At 38.5% G+C, this 16,234-nt stretch overlaps 1 long non-coding RNA gene across 1 annotated transcript in view; it reads right to left on the reverse strand.

Annotated features, from left to right (window-relative positions):
* Window positions 1–3,964: 3,964 nt before the first annotated feature.
* Window positions 3,965–16,234, reverse strand: part of LOC309632538 — a 95,047-nt gene continuing 82,777 nt past the window's right edge. The window contains exon 2 of the long non-coding RNA XR_014246963.1: window positions 3,965–7,790. This is a non-coding gene — a long non-coding RNA (uncharacterized lncRNA). The remainder of the gene's footprint in view (window positions 7,791–16,234) is intronic.

Genomic DNA, 16,234 nt, shown 5'->3' on the forward strand with positions numbered 1-16,234 from the left:
CCTCCCACTGGTGCAGGTCCCGTCCCTATTCTTTTGTCTCTGTTATTTCTTTTTTCTTTTGCCCTACCCAGGTACGTGGGGAGTTTCTTGCCTTTTGGGAGGTCTGACGTCTTCTGCCAGCGTTCAGTGGGTGTTCTATAGGAGCAGTTCCCCGTGTAGATGTATTTCTGATGTATGTGTGGGGAGGAAGGTGATCTCCACGTCTTACTCTCACTCTTGAAGCTCCTCCTCTATAATCAATTACTTTTTAAATTATGGGACAGTCTAGTAAGTTTATTAAAACAAAGGCAAAAGGAAGAAAGGAAGAAGATGTGTAAGAAAATGATGTAAAAAACTCAATGGTTCTCTAAGTGTGGCCCCTGAATCAGCAGCATCAGCATCACCCAGGAGCTAATTAGAAATGCTAATTCTCTACACCTTCCTCCCTACCCAGAGCTACTGATTCAGACTCGGGGGTGGAACCTAGCAATCCGTGTTTTAACAAACCCTCCAAGTGATTTTACATGTATGTGCATTCATTGACAGCAATATTTCATGTCGGGTGAGGAAGAATTTGAAATATTTTTCCAACATGTTCTTATGATTTGCTCCTCTTCATTATTTGGATTACCAAATAATCCAAGAGTGTATTCATTACTTTTCTTGTAAATGTATCTCTTTTTCTTAATGAATTATTGCTTTTGGTATAATTTATTTTTGGTTACAATTCACTTTCCAATGACAGATTAATTCCTTTTGATTTCACTACTCATCTTTATGGCCTTTGTTTTATTTTTTATTAATCTAAAATTTTCTCATTTATTTAATGAATAAATTTAGAGATGTGTAAAGAAGTTACCCCTGATATGAGAAAATTGGGAATCTGTCATTTATAACTTGTTCTACTAAAATATCCCAAAACTCATTTTCCATGGCCTCTTTCCAACTCAACCTCTGCTTATCTGAACCTAAAAAATGCCACAGCCACTTCAGCATCTTGAGCAGGAAGGGAATATGGTAGAGAGGAGGTCAGAGTGAAAAGAGATGGTTCTATCAAACTTCAGTTGAAGGTCGAGTATTTTACTTTGGCAAATTTTACATCTAACCATGGGACAACATTGCTAGACACATCTTCCCTCAGCATGGGGAGGCTTTATGGAAAGAAGTGAATCAGTGAGGCTTGAGGGTGTTCCAGGGCTAAGGAAGGTAGCTCTCAGGTGTCACCCTCCAGCCAGTCTTATCTAGAGGAAGTTCTTAGTAATGTTTTCTCTGGCAGCAGGAATCTTGCTGAATAATCTATTTTATATGTTAAAAGTATTACAAGATACTCAACCAAACAACAATAAAATTAAATTTAGGTATATTCTGTTGATCCAGAAAATTCAACTTGATGAACTGAATGGCAGGAAACGTGTATAATTTTCATCTAAGAAAACATCCCACTGTATTTTTGACACTGCTTTTTTTTCAATGTGGGACAGAAAATCTGAAGTACTAAAGTATTGGAAAACAAATACATCTCATAAATCAGAAAAAAAATGTCAAGATGGAAAATATGAAATAAAGACTGTCATTTCAATAATATGTCTTGTATTTTTCTCTGTATATGGTTTATAGAATCATCAACTCTTAAAATTCAGTGGAGAGCAGGACATTTTGAACAGAGTTCAGATCTCTAGGTGGTGCTCAGAGCTAAGAGGAGGACAAGAAGCCAGGAAGATTTGCTAAATACTTTCCCAGGGGAGCCACTGGACCAAGTGTGGCCGAGTGAAGAGCTCCATTTTCCAGGGTCAAATATCTAGGTCACCTGGGCATGAGGGAATCTTGTTAAGTCCCTGTCATGCATCTGAGTCACAAAACCAAAGGGTATATGGAGAAAGATGAGGGAGCCTGAGTTGTTCTTTACCTGGAAGGAAGGAAAGGAGATAGGAGATGCCAGCACCTTCTCTTGGAAGACTATGCCTAGCCTGACACATGATTTCCACCTTCAGTCAAGAAGGCAGATTATTTGTTCATATGCTCTTCACTGAGAGATTTCATGGCATCCTTTTGGAATGGAGGAAGAATCGAGGCAACTGATATTTTAATGCACAAAACGTATATTGGTAACTGGAGGATGTAAGTGTTTTTTGTTGTTGTTGTTTTTTTTTAACCGATCCATCAACCAATCATTCAACACACGTTGATTCAGCAGCTACTATGTGCCGTGCATTACGCTCAGTTCTGGGGATAAAAGAGACCTGCTCCTTAAGAAACTTATAGTCCAGTAGAGAAAGTCTGTATGTAAACAAATAAGTGTTATAACAGGTCAGAGGTGATCAGACAGTTGTCTGTACGAAGGACTATGGGAACACAAAGGAGTAATCAAATCTATTTGTGTGTGTGTGTGTGTGTGTGTGTGTGTGTGTGTGTGTGTGCGTGTGAGAGAGAGAGACAGAGATAGAGGGAGAGAAAAGGAGAATTTAGTCATTTAAAATATGACCTTAAATTCTTTGATATTCCTCCCTTTGAGAGATGGGGTCCGTGCTCTCTCCCCTTGAACCTGGGCAGGTCTGTGCCTGTTTTGACCAACAGAGTATGGTGGACGTGAAGCTATGTGACTTCTGAGGCTGGTCTTAAAAAGCCAGAAAGCCACCTCCTATTTCTTTTGTCATCTTTCCAGACACTCCTTTTTGTTACACTTCCTCTCAGAATCTAACTGCCATCATGCAGGGAGAAGCCTAAACCACTTGGAGAGGCCATGTGCAGTCTTTCTGGTTCCCACCGAACCCAGCCTCAGGCTCATCCAGCCCAACTACCAGATGTGTGAGTGAAGAAGGCTTCAGATGGTCCAGACTGAACCACTTGTGTCTCTCTTAGTGGAGGCCTCAGTCTTCATGGAATAGATACAAGCCATCAGCACTGTGCCCTGTCAAAATACTCTGTAATATATGTCAACATAGATGAACCTTGGGGACCTTATGCTAAGGGAAATACCCCAGGCACCGAAGGACAAACATGATTCCACTTAAATGAGGCATCTAATATAGTCAAATTCATAGAATCAAAGAGTGGAATCATGGTTGTGAAGGACTGGGGGGAGGAGAAATTTGGGAGTTATTAATCAACAGATACAAAGTTTCGGTAAAGCAAGATAAATAAGCTTCAGAGACCTGCTGTACAACATTGCATCTGTAGTCAACAATAATGTATCTCACACTTAAAATTTTGTTAAAAGGGTAGAGCTCCCATTAAATGTTCTTACCACAATAAAATAAAATTTGTTAAGAAAAATAAGGTATATTAAAAAAAAGAAAGTTCTGACTCATAAAATCCATGAACAGAAAATTGTAGTTGTTTCATGCCACTAAGTTTGTGGTGGTTTGTTAGGCAGCAGTATATAATCAGAACAGGAGAATTTCAGGTAAGTCTTTATAGTATGTATAGAACATATAACACTTGAACGAAACATAATTACCGCTAAGAACACAAGCTTTGGCGTTAGAGCTGAATAAAAATCTCAATTCTACAATGAACTAGATGTGCCCTTTAGATAACCTCTAATGGGTTTGTTGTAGGTATTATGAGAGATAATGACTGAATGTGCTTCTTACATTGTCAGCATAAAGTAAGCTGGAGAAATGGAGTGAGCAGTTGTTCTGCAGAGTGTGTACGAGTGGTCTGAACGCTCTTGCTACAGTGGTTTAGTCATTTATTATGTAGGATATAATAGTATTTATTTATAATATCATAATTTGTAATATTATATGTATAATATAATAAATATAATATTACATTTTGGGTTAGTCTCTTTTATTTTGCAATGAACCCTTTTGATAGCAATGAGCTAAAAAAAAATTGAAGATGTTTACCATCCCAACATGGAAGCTATAGTGATATCACTGAAAAATATGCTTAAGATGCATTAACATTTGCTTCAGAAATGTGAAGTGGGTAGTTATTTTAGGAAGACTAGGAACAACTTTTCATTAAGATCAAATGAGTCTTTGAATTAATTTCACTCATTTCTGATTTCCATTTTTTTAAAAAAAGCATGTAGAAAAAGTGAAGCAATAGCAATTAATGTGTTGGTCCCATCAGAACTTTTCAAACACTTAAACAAAGCCTGTTTTGTATCAGTGACATCAGCTGCTTCAAACAGAAAGTTAGGTAAATTAATACTAATGGTTCAATTTTTAAATTAAACTCACAGAACCAATGTAATGCTTTCAGAATTTCATTTAGTTGAAAGTGAAATATCTATCATGAATGATACCAAAAATTAAATCAAAAGTTCAACATTTAAGAATAAATTAAATGTTTTGACATGATAATATAAAGAGAATATTTGTGGAGGACAGGGTTATAGGAAAAACAATGCTATCATTAAATTAAGAAATTTATGGAGCAGAACTACTTGGAATTAATTGCCATGCACACTCAACTCATAGTTGTGTCTAAATAAGCATCTATATTGTATCAATCAAAACCTATAGTTGCTGAACTTTACCCATATTTTTATATACACACAATTGAGGAACTGAAGCGCAGACTTTTTACAACTAAGTTAATACTGAATAAAAGAAAAAATGCTACCATAGCATAGCAGTACATGCTTTCTTCTTTGCTGCCCATCATCAGCTAGATTTTTTAAATGTTGACCTTTGATACTTGACCTAATAAGTCTCCTTTAGTATTTTATAATGGTATTGAACTTGAAAAAATAAGTTTTCAATTTTTTTTTTTTTTGCATTTTGGTTAAAACAATCGGAAATGTTTAATCGAATTATTTGATAAATGGGGTGCTGCAAATTCCATTTCCTCCCCCGATTCTCAGGCCTGTCTTTTCAGCTAAGCAATCTGCCAGCCTCTGGTTTGTATTCCCTTTCCCTGGAAACTCCTTGTGGGTAATTAGCTGGGGTAATCATGGGCTTACCTCATTTGTTCCCCTTCTCTCAGGGATCCCTCTCCTAACTGCCTGTTGTCCAGAGTCTGAAATCTTTTGTTTCATATATTTTGATCATTTTAAAATTGCCTAAGGTGAGAGAGTAAATTTAGTTGCCATTACTTGTTGAGGCTGGAAGCAGAAGTCCCTGAAAATGGTTTGTGAATAGAATCATCACTTATGTCCACCAATATAATGAGTGATCAGTCAGTAAATAAATACTGCAAATTTATTTATTATTTATTATTTCTCTGTCTCCTTTTAGTCAGCATCCCAGTTTGGATTAAAAATTATCCAGTAACTCTCATTCTAGTATTGTAATAATGTTTGTTAATTTTCAGTACTAAAATCATTCATAACATTTTGGATAGTATATTTTAATTTAAACAAAATTAGAAAGTGTGACAACACCTTAATTTCTTTCATATGCATTAATTAATGAACCCACTGATCAAACTTTGAAACAGCACTGTATAATCTTCTCTTACTAAATAAAGCTTTCAAGGTGTCTGGAGAAGCTGGGAGCAAGTCCCATTTGCCCTCCTCCTGCAGGGCTGTACCAAGCTGCACTTTTCCTCTCCGATTAGGAATGACCAATATTTGCATTTAATATCTTGGAACCAGCAGACCAGAGTCTAGGCTGGGCTTCTTATATTATGCTGATTCCATAGGCATCTTTTTTCTATGTAACCAATGACAGAGCCTTCTTGGGGTCTCAACAAGAAGAGGCACAAATAAACCATTAATTTTGCTTTTTTACCAAAAAGCAATGTTGATAAGTTGGTAAAAACTTGCTTCAGACCCATGACTACAAAGCAACACCATTAATCAGTACATTGTATGCCTTGACTGGGGGTCCATGCGGTGCAGGTACTTTAGTAAAACAGCTCAGCTGAACCTTGGGGAAACCTACTTATCCTAGTGGATGGCTTTCTGAAGATGCCAAGTAACCTCAACACTGCCCACCTGCACCCCCCTCTTCAACTTCACTCCATCAAGCAGAGCAGAAACTGCCAAGATGTTTGAATGGGGATGGCAGCAGGCAGCGGCAGATGCTGTCAGGATATCTGTAGTAGTGGTGTGTTAGGATAGAGAGCCTGACCAGAGTGGTCAGCCTACAGTCAGCATGTGTCTGTGGTTCAAGTCTTGCCCATGTATCATCATTATGTTTGTTGTCTACAGCCTCTTCTGCTTTTTCTCAGCTTCCACCTTCTTCAGATATAAAAATACTTAAGCATGCATCTTTTTGAATTAGAGTTTTGAATTAGAGACGAAAATTCTATTTTGAAAAGATACATGCACTCCAATGTTCATAGCAGCACTATTTACAATAGCCAAGACATGGAAGCAATGTCAGTGTCCACCAACAGATGAATGGATAAAGAAGATGAGATATATATATATATATATCACAATGAAATGTTACTCAGCCATAAAAAAGAATGAAATATTGCCATTTGCAGCAACATGGATGGACCTAGAGATTATCAAACTAAGTGAAGTAAGTCAGACAGAGAAAGACAAATATTATATGATCTCACTTATATGTGGAATCTAAAAAATAATACAAATGAACTTATTTACAAAACAGAAACAGACTCACAGACATAGAAAACAAACTTACAGTTACCAAAAGGGAAAGGGGGGAGGGATAAATTAGGAGTTTGAGATTAACAGATACCCACTACTATACATAAAGTAGATAAACAACAAGGATTTACTGTATAGCGTAAGGAACTATATTCAATAACTGGTAATAACCTATAATGGAAAAGAGCCTGAAAAAAGGATATATATATACGTATATATATATATATATACGTATATATATATATATATATATACACATATATATATATACATATATATATATGTATATATATACACATATATATATACATATATATATATATATGTATATATATACACATATATATCCGAATCACTTTGCTGTACACCTGAAACTAACACAATATTGCAAATCCACTATACTTCAATAAAAAAAATACTTAAGGACTTCCCTGGTGGCGCAGTGGTTAAGAATCTGCCTGCCAATGCAGGGGACACGGGTTCAAGCCCTGGTCTGGGAAGATCCCACATGCCGCGGAGCAACTAAGCCCGTGCACCACAACTACTGAGCCTGCGCTCTAGAGCCCGCGAGCCACAATTACTGAGCCTGCACACCACAACTAATGAGCCCACATGCCGCAACTACTGAAGCCTGCATGCTCTAGGGCCCATGTGCTGCAACTACTGAGACTGCGTGCTGCAACTACTGAAGCCCACACACCTAGAGACTGTGCTCCACAACAAGAGAAGCCACCTCAATGAGAAGCCCGCGCACCACAATGAAGAGTAGTCCCCGCTCGCTGCAACTAGAGAAAGCCCATGCACAGCAGTAAAGACCCAACGCAGCCAAAAACAAAAAAAACTTAAGTATGTTTTCCCAAGGCTAAGCAGGGTGTTGTTGTTGTTGTTTTTAATTTGATACTTGTGTATTTATCGGAGGAATTTTTAAATAAAAACTGTGCCTAGCACAACCTTAGGGAAACCATGTTCTGTTCAATCTTGGAAAAACTTATCTACTCCTTTTATAGTTAATGTTTCTTGTGGGTACTTTTATTACCCCATATTAAGAGGGTAAAAGGGGGATTAGAGAAGTTAAGTAATACACAACTAGTAAGAAGCAGATATAAGATTTGAACTTTGGCAGCTGTGTGATTTCTGAGCATGAGATTTTTTTCCATTCATATGGTGTCTGGCGGAAGACATACTTACCAGAGGAAGCAACATGAAAAATATGGAACTGCAGAGGGATTTCCAGGCTCTCCAGATACTTCTTCATGACTGGAGCTCAGGATGTGTATAGAAACATGGGATGGGGAACCTGAATGAAAGGATTAGAGGGGAAATGTGAATATGGAGGGCCTCATAATTGGTTCTTTAGGCAAAGAGCCGTCATTGAGAGTCTTTCAAAATAAGTAACACACTCAGATATGAATTTTCAGAAAAATTTTCTCCCCTGAACTCTCTAGTAGCTCAATGGAGGATCATTTCAAAGATATAAACTGAATAGAAGAATTTTTCAGTGATACAAGGGATGATGAACGTAAACTAAGCCATTAGCAGTGGATACAGAGAACTTGGGGAAATTTGAGATTTGTTGAGTGAAAATGCATGAGACTTGGTGCTGATTGACTCTGGTGGGAGTGGGATGAGGAAAAGGGAGAAACCAAGGATGTCTCCAAAGTTTTCTGCTTGGGTAGCTTGGGGGTTGGGTGGTTGGATGATGTGATGGTGATTTCCTTGATTGGGAATATAGAGAAGGGGCAGGTGTAGGAGAAGAAACATGAGGTTGAAATGTCTTGTATGTATTGTAGGTGCCTGTGGGACAGGAGGTGGAAATCTCCAGGAGGCATTTGGATATATGACTCTGAATCTCGTGAAGTCTATCTTAGAGATGTAGATGTGCACCTGGACTCCACCAGAGACCAACGAAATCAGGTTCTGGGGATGGCCCCATGTGTTTCCCATTGCATCAGTCTGACACTGGACAACTTTGGAGATATACTAAGGAGTATCGAACTAAGAGAGAAGAGGTAGCATACAGCAATACTTTTTTACAATGGAGAGGGAAGGTTAATGATTTGAGGCTATACAAGAACTAATCAAATTATAATATTTTCAGGATAAAATAAAATATTTGTCTTACTGTTTCTCTACTAAGAACTCTCTTTACATGTGGTTTGTTATTGTAGCACTTTTTACAAAGAAACTACACTTGAACAGTTCCAAACTGTACATACTGTATGAAGCTTCTCCTCCCAATGAGTTTCTTATTTCTATGTGGAATTGCATATCTTGCAGTGTCCTGTAAGTAAAGATTAAATTCCACCCTTTTCTTAAAAAAAAAAAAAAATTTCAGGATACAATAAAATATTCTATCATAATTCAGTATTTAATTTTGTCCATGTTTCCTTTCTCTTATATCCTACTAGAGAAGCATGTTCAAGTGATTAATACTTATTTTTGGAATATTCTGCTAGAGACAATGTGACCTCCCAAAGAAAATAACCTCCTTTATTCTATAGCAAGTATTCAAATCTCCAATACAAGCAGTCCCTACTATTGGCAGAGTTGAAAAATGATGTGGGGCTTCCCTGGTGGCGCAGTGGTTGAGAATCTGCCTGCCAGTGCAGGGGACACGGGTTCAAGCCCTGGTCTGGGAAGATCCCACATGCCGCGGAGCAACTGGGCCCGTGAGCCACAATTACTGAGCCTGCGCGTCTGGAGCCTGTGCTCCGCAACAAGAGAGGCCGCGACAGTGAGAGGCCCGCGCACCGCGATGAAGAGTGGCCCCCGCTTGCCACAACTAGAGAAAGCCCTCGCACAGAAACGAAGACCCAACACAGCCATTAATTAATTTAAAAAAAAAAAAAAAATGATGTGATTGGTGTCAAGAGATTTGGCTCTGCTACTTCTTGTTTTGGTCGTATTACTTGACTGCTTTGGAGTTCAATATGATAAATGTATTGAGTAGCTACTATGTACATGGCACTTTCCCAGCAGTGTAGGGAATCCTGAGATATATGCAATTCTAGCTACTTCTTCTAGAGATGTAAATAACTTGGGCACAATCATATGACAAACATAGTTGGATAAATTTAAGAAAAAAAAAAAAAAGGGAGTTGCTGAGTGTTACACAGTTTCAAACAAGAGAGAAAAACTACTCCATGGGTGAGATCAGGAGAAAAAGATGGCAAGGGAAGGGAACATTTATTGAGTACATACTATGTACTACGTTTCTTTCTAAATAATATGCTACAATTTTAGAACATTCCATCTTCAAATGGCCTAACTGCAAGTTTCCCTCCCTACTCCACTCCTGTGAATAACGTCCCCTAATCAAACCACCCTCCTTATCAAGAGGACCAGGTGCCCTTCCTACTTGTCTCTGAGAAGGGATTTCAGTTCCCTGCCAGCCCACAGAAGTACTCAAACAAGCCAATCACATCTTCCCATCAGAACCAAGGGGCACCTCACTGTCTTGATGCCACAGAGCCTGCCTCCTGCAGCCCCGGCTGGTTCACTCTCTTCCTGAACGCAACCCTGGCCCTGCATGGCCTGTGATGTTCTGCTCCCCCAGGCTACGAGTATACATGACAAATAAACTGCTGTTGACCTCATCTGTCCAGTGCTGGGTGTCTTACATTCAACCACCCATCACCCTTGGGTGGGAGTCCCTGCCTCACCAGAAGGGTGATTAGGAGGTAATTAAAAAGACCATCAGGGCTTCCCTTGTGGTGCAGTGGTTAAGAATCCACCTGCCAATGCAGGGAACATGGGTTCGAGCCCTGGTCCAGGAAGATCCCACATGCTGCGGAGCAACTAAGCCCGTGTGCCACAACTACTGAGCCCGCACTCCTAGAGCCGGTGCTCTGCAACAAGAGAAGCCACCGCAATGAGAAGCCCGCGCACCGCAATGAAGAGTAGCCCCCGCTCGCCACAACTAGAGAAAGCCCCATGCAGCAACGAGGACCCAACACAGCCAAAAAAATAAATAAATAAAATTTAAAAAAAAGACCATCAGTAATTAAAAATAATAGATACTCTGACATAAACTTGATAATTGGCAATTGCTTAAAAATTCTTTAGGATTTCCCTAATTAAAAAATAAAACCAAACACAAACAAAAAACAAAGGATGAACTCTTTACATATGCAAGAAATTCTATAATCTTGGTCTGTGCCTACGTTTCCAATATTATTTTCCACAACTGGAGTCTACTCCCCATCCATTCTAAACCATTTACAGTTGACCCTTGACCAATGTACGGGTTAGGTGTGTGGAGCTGTGAGCAGTGGAAAATCCACATATAACTTCTGACTCCCCCAAAACTTAACTACTAATAGCCTCCTGTTGACTGGAAGCCTTACTGATAATATGAACAGTCTATTAACACATATTTTGTATGTATATGTATTATACACTGTATTCTTATGATAAAGTAAGCGAGAGAGACGAAAATATTAAGAAAGTCATAAGGAAGAGAAAATACATTTACGATACTGAACTGTATTTATCAATACTGTACATTTATGTCATCTGTTTACAAGATGAATTGTCTGTCAGTACCTACGCCAATATTGTCATATATGATACAAAACGCTGTAGATGTTATACGTATTACTAACACTAGACATCAAAAATGAAAAATGTGAAAAAGAAATTCATATTTCTTTGCAGGTATAACAATTCATGCATTGATCATGAAGAAGCAGCAGTGTGCTTGCTTTATGGTGGCCTAGGATAATCGATACGATTGCCTCAGGGTAGCCCGGCCTACACACTAACAAATGAATTTTTATAAAATTTTCATGGCATACAGTATTGCAGTCATATTGATAATACAGTATTGGCAGCATTGTTACATTTTTTTGAAAAACCAGTTACCTGTGATGATAGGCTGATACACAGTTTCTCCAAATATGAGTGAGGCATACTGTGTGGTATTGTAATTCTTTGAAAGTAACATTACAAAACAGTAAGAAAACTAACACATTATTAACTTTATATGAACTATCACTCACTTAGGCCTATGTAAAAATAGACCAGTATCTACAGATATTTATTGTATTCATGACATATTTTTTCTTACTTTTTTTGATATTTCCAGGCTACAAGATTCATCTGTGAGTTTTTTCAAATTGTCTCAGATCTCCAAAAACTTTTTCCAATATATTCATTGAAAAAAATTCACATGTAAGGGGACCTGTGCAGTTCAAACATGTGTTGTTCAAGGGTCAATTGTGAGCTTCCCTGGTGGCACAGTGGTTAAGAATCCACCTGCCAATGCTGGGGACACGGGTTTGATCCCTGGTCCAGGAAGATCCCACATGCCGCGGAGCAACTGGGTCCCTGCGCCACAACTGCTGAGCCTGCGCTCTAGGGCCCGCGAGCCACCACTACTGAGCCCACGTGCCACAACTACTGAAGCCCATGAGCCTAGAGCCCGTGCTCTGAAACAAGAGAAGCCACTGCAGTGAGAGGCCTGCGCACCACAACAAAGAGTAGCCCCCGCTCGCTAAAACTAGAGAAAGCCTGCATGCAGCAACGAAGACCCAACACACCCAAAAATATATAAATAAAAAAAATTAAAAAAAAAAAAGGATCAGTTGTACATTGTTTTTCTAACTCTCTATGTTTTGATATGTATGTATGCGTTTACTCTTTGTTGTTTCCTCTGTCTGGTAAATGTTTCATCTCTTGTTCAACTCCTGAAGAAAACAACTCCACATGTCTTCCACAGTGAGACTCTCCTATATACACCCTCTGAGAAGCTATGTTTACATACCATTAAAACACATATTACTCTATAACACAATTATTTCTTTATATGCTTTTCTATTTTATTAGCTGTAACCAGCTTGAGGACAGGGTTGGTCATTCTCTCATTAATCTTTATGCTTCTTGGAACTTACATAGTGGCTATCATCCGACGATATTAGTGTTCCAAAATTCTAGCCCAATGAATGCTGTTGAATGACTGAATAGATCATTGTTTTAATTGTGCCCAGCCAACATGGATTTATAGCTACAAAACTCACTGTGCAAGGAAATAACTTGATTTCTGCCTCTCTTTCTCCCCTTAACCCTTCTAATGATCTGGGTAATGGGAGGCTTAAGTGTCATCCAGGTGAGGGAACCTCAGATCTTCAACCATCCTGTGGCATGTGATGGCCACCACTGAGTTGTAATTGATCCTGGTCTTTGGGCATTGGCCTTTATACCTGACATGTTGAGACAACTGCAATCCCTATGAAGCTTCTCTCATATGTCTATGTGAATAACTCTGCATTATCTTCATCCCCCAGTTAGATGCCTTTGAGTCTGTGATTTGCCTTTTGCATCTTCTGTGCTTTTTTAGGAGCCAAGAAATCTTTGTCCTCCCTACTCAACCCTAGGTTATGCAGACTCTGTGAGCCTTTCCTTGGGTACCACACTCATCATCCCTAGAGAATGTTATTCTGACACCATGCTTTCACTCTTACCCTGGGAAACAAAACACACTTTTTCTCTGCTTCAGGATTGCCTAAATTTATCTGGAGTTAAATTGCCTAAATTTATCTGGAGTCTGAGGAGTCTCTCCACCATTCTGGTCATTCATTTTAAAGTCCCAGTCAATTCCATCTCTTTAGGTAAGGATTTCCTAGAGGAAAGATGATACTGTGCCCACTAAATATGATGCTATCTCTTCCTCTGAACTTAAAAAAAAATTATCTGGCCATCTAGTCATTTATCACATACAGCTATGAAATATTGGCCTATATATTTCCAACTGCATCATATATTATACATTTGTTTTAGCTTTTCAACTACAGCCTAAGTTTTCCCTCCCCATTTCAGAAAGATTCTTTTAAATAAGTGAAAACAGCCAAATGCTATTATTCCTTAAAAAATTGAATGTACTCTAATTATGATATATTAACCTGCCACTGTAAGTTTAATATAGTAGCTGTTTAATAAATGGTTTCTTGGCTAGGGAAAACAGCAAACTTTACACCAAATTGTAATTTTATTGTAAGTCAAATTCTACTAGAGCAAGGAGAATTTCCAAATACCAAAAATTGCTCTTTAGCCCTAGCTATGGCTCACTAATTTCAAGCAATACTTACTGTAATAGCATTCTGGTATGACAATAGAATTGAGACAATCCCTTAGAGTTCATGCTAATTAAGCTTGCAGATGGTTTTAAATCTTTTCAATGTGTTTCTTTTTAAAATTTAAGCACAATGGGGAAATGGATTAGATAGTGCATGTCAGTTAGCTCAGCTCCATTGAAAGATGAGTGTAATAACAATTTATACATGCTATTCATCCATGGGCTCACTCAAGTCTAGGAAAATGGTCTCATGTTTTGTAAAACAAGATCAAACTCAAAGGTTTAATCCAACCAATTCAATATTTGATGAGCAATAAAAAGTGACACGTGTTTGTCTAAAGAAAGACCTAAATACCTGGACAAACAGATATGCTTCCAGAAATATAAAGGTTTTTTCCTTCTGTTCAGATTGTGCCAGTTAGGATTTCATCTCCATAACTGTGAACATTTTATTATCATGTCTTAACAGGAGTGCTCTGGTTGAGAAAGCACCTTCATTCTAAGTTTCTTGTCCCCCACGGGCTCTAAGTTTCTTATTCTTACTTTCAATCCAGAACTGATTTTTTTCCCCTCTTTTAAAACGTTTGATAAAATTTCACTGTGGCCAATTTTGAGTTTTTGAAGCATAAAAATGAAAGTGTTTTTTTCATCAGATAGGCAATTTTTCAGGTGCTCTGGGGATAGTTAACTTAAGAATTGATTTTGAAAAGTCAAACATTCTTCAGAATATAATTATTGAAGAGAAACGATTTTATCAGAAGTAAAACCAGTGAAATAAATGAGTGGTAGATTGAGAGCTGGAAGGTGTATAGAATCTGGAACCTGAAAAATTAGCTTTGTTGTAGTTTAATCAGTCATTACTCTTCTTTCGTGTGTAGGGAAGGATTAGCAATAGATGGCTCTGTGGCCGTCCTATTACCCCGCTTCTAATGTGTGGTTTTCTACATCTTTAATATCTGAGACACCTGGGCTCCAAGTCCTTCCTTTGTGCAAACTTTCATGTCAGAAAGGACACTGAAATAGAGTAGAGAGGTGGTAAGAATGTTCTTCAAGACTCAGGGTCCCCTCCCCTTCTATATCTCTCAGAAAGGCATGAGTACATGGCATTGTCCACGGAGGAGATTTGTCACTGCCTCGTGTCACAGCTATATCTCAGTTAGGTGTCCTACCTTTCCTTCTCTAATTCTCTTCTTGCCCTGAGATTCCAACAACTGAGATTATCCAAAGGACTAACTGTTATTTCTCTTAACCACTTTATTAAGGTATGAGTGACATGCTGCACATGTACAACGCAACTTGATGAGTTTGGAGATAAGTATATATCTTTGAAACCATCAACACAATCAATGCCATTAACAACTCTATCACCTCCAAACGTTTCCTCCCCCCCTCCTCTTTACTATTATCATTTTTCAGTGATATGAAAACTTAACATAAGATCTACCTTCTTAGCAAATTTCTAAGTATACAATTCAATATTGTTAACCGTAGGCTCTATGCTATACAGTGGACTAGGACTTATTCATCTTGCATGACCAAAACTTGTACCCTTTGACTAATACCTTCCTGTTTCCTCCTTCCCCTTGTTTCTGGCAACCACCATTCCACTCTCTGCCTTGACGAGTTTGGCCAGTTTAGATTCCTCATGTAAGTGGTATGTAAAGAATTTGTCTTTCTTTGTCTGGCTTATGTCACTTAGCGTAATGCCCTCTAGGTTTATTCATGTTGTTGCAAATGGCAGGATTTCCTTCTTTTTAAAGGATAAATTATACCCCATTGTATGCCTATACCACATCTTTATCCATTCATCTGTTGATAGACGTTTAGGTTGCTTCCATGTCTTGGTTATTGTGAGTAATGCTGCAAAGAACCTGGGAGTGCAGATATCTCTTCCTGATCCTGATTTCAATTCCTTTGGCAATATACCCAGAAGTGGGATTGCTGGATCTTATGGTTGTTCTGTTTTTAAGTTTCTGAGGAACCTCCATACTGTTTGCCATAATGCCTGCACCAATTTATATTCCCATCAGAGTGTACAAGGGTTCTTTTTTCTCCACAACCTTGCCAACACTTGTTATCTTTTGTGTTTTTTGATGATAGCCATTCTAACAGGTGTGAAGTAGTATCTCAATGTGGTATTGATTTGCGTTTCCCTGATGATTAGTGATGTCGAGCACCTTTTCATATACCTATTGGCCATTTGTATCTCTTCTTTAGAGAAATGTCTATTCAAGTCTTTTGCCCATTTTTTAATCAGGTTATTTGTTTCATTGCTATTGAGTTGTAGGAGCAGCAACTGTTATTTAAAGTTACACGTAACATAATAACAATGCTTTTGGTAGAAATAGTCCATAAGTTTTCTGGTGTCAGGGAGCAGAGCTAGGGAAGCAAGGTTGCCTGAGTGAGCACACATGTATTGCATGGACACTACCTGAAAGACTGAATGTAAATCAAGTAGTAAAAATGGCTCACTGGATGCTGGTGAGACTGTACAACAGCTCCGGAGTACTGGAGAGAAGACTGTCAGTGTTCCTCTAGATCCCCTGAGCTCCTTTTTCTTGTTCTGGGTGTCAGTCCCTCGTTTCTGTGTGCTGTGCTTCTAACTGCTTGCCCCTGTGACCTCCTTCAGAGACTGTCCCTGGGCTACTTTGCACAGACAGCTAAACGTG

The sequence above is a fragment of the Balaenoptera borealis genome, assembly GCF_965194805.1.
Source record: "Balaenoptera borealis genome assembly, chromosome: 7".
NCBI lineage: Eukaryota > Metazoa > Chordata > Mammalia > Artiodactyla > Balaenopteridae > Balaenoptera > Balaenoptera borealis.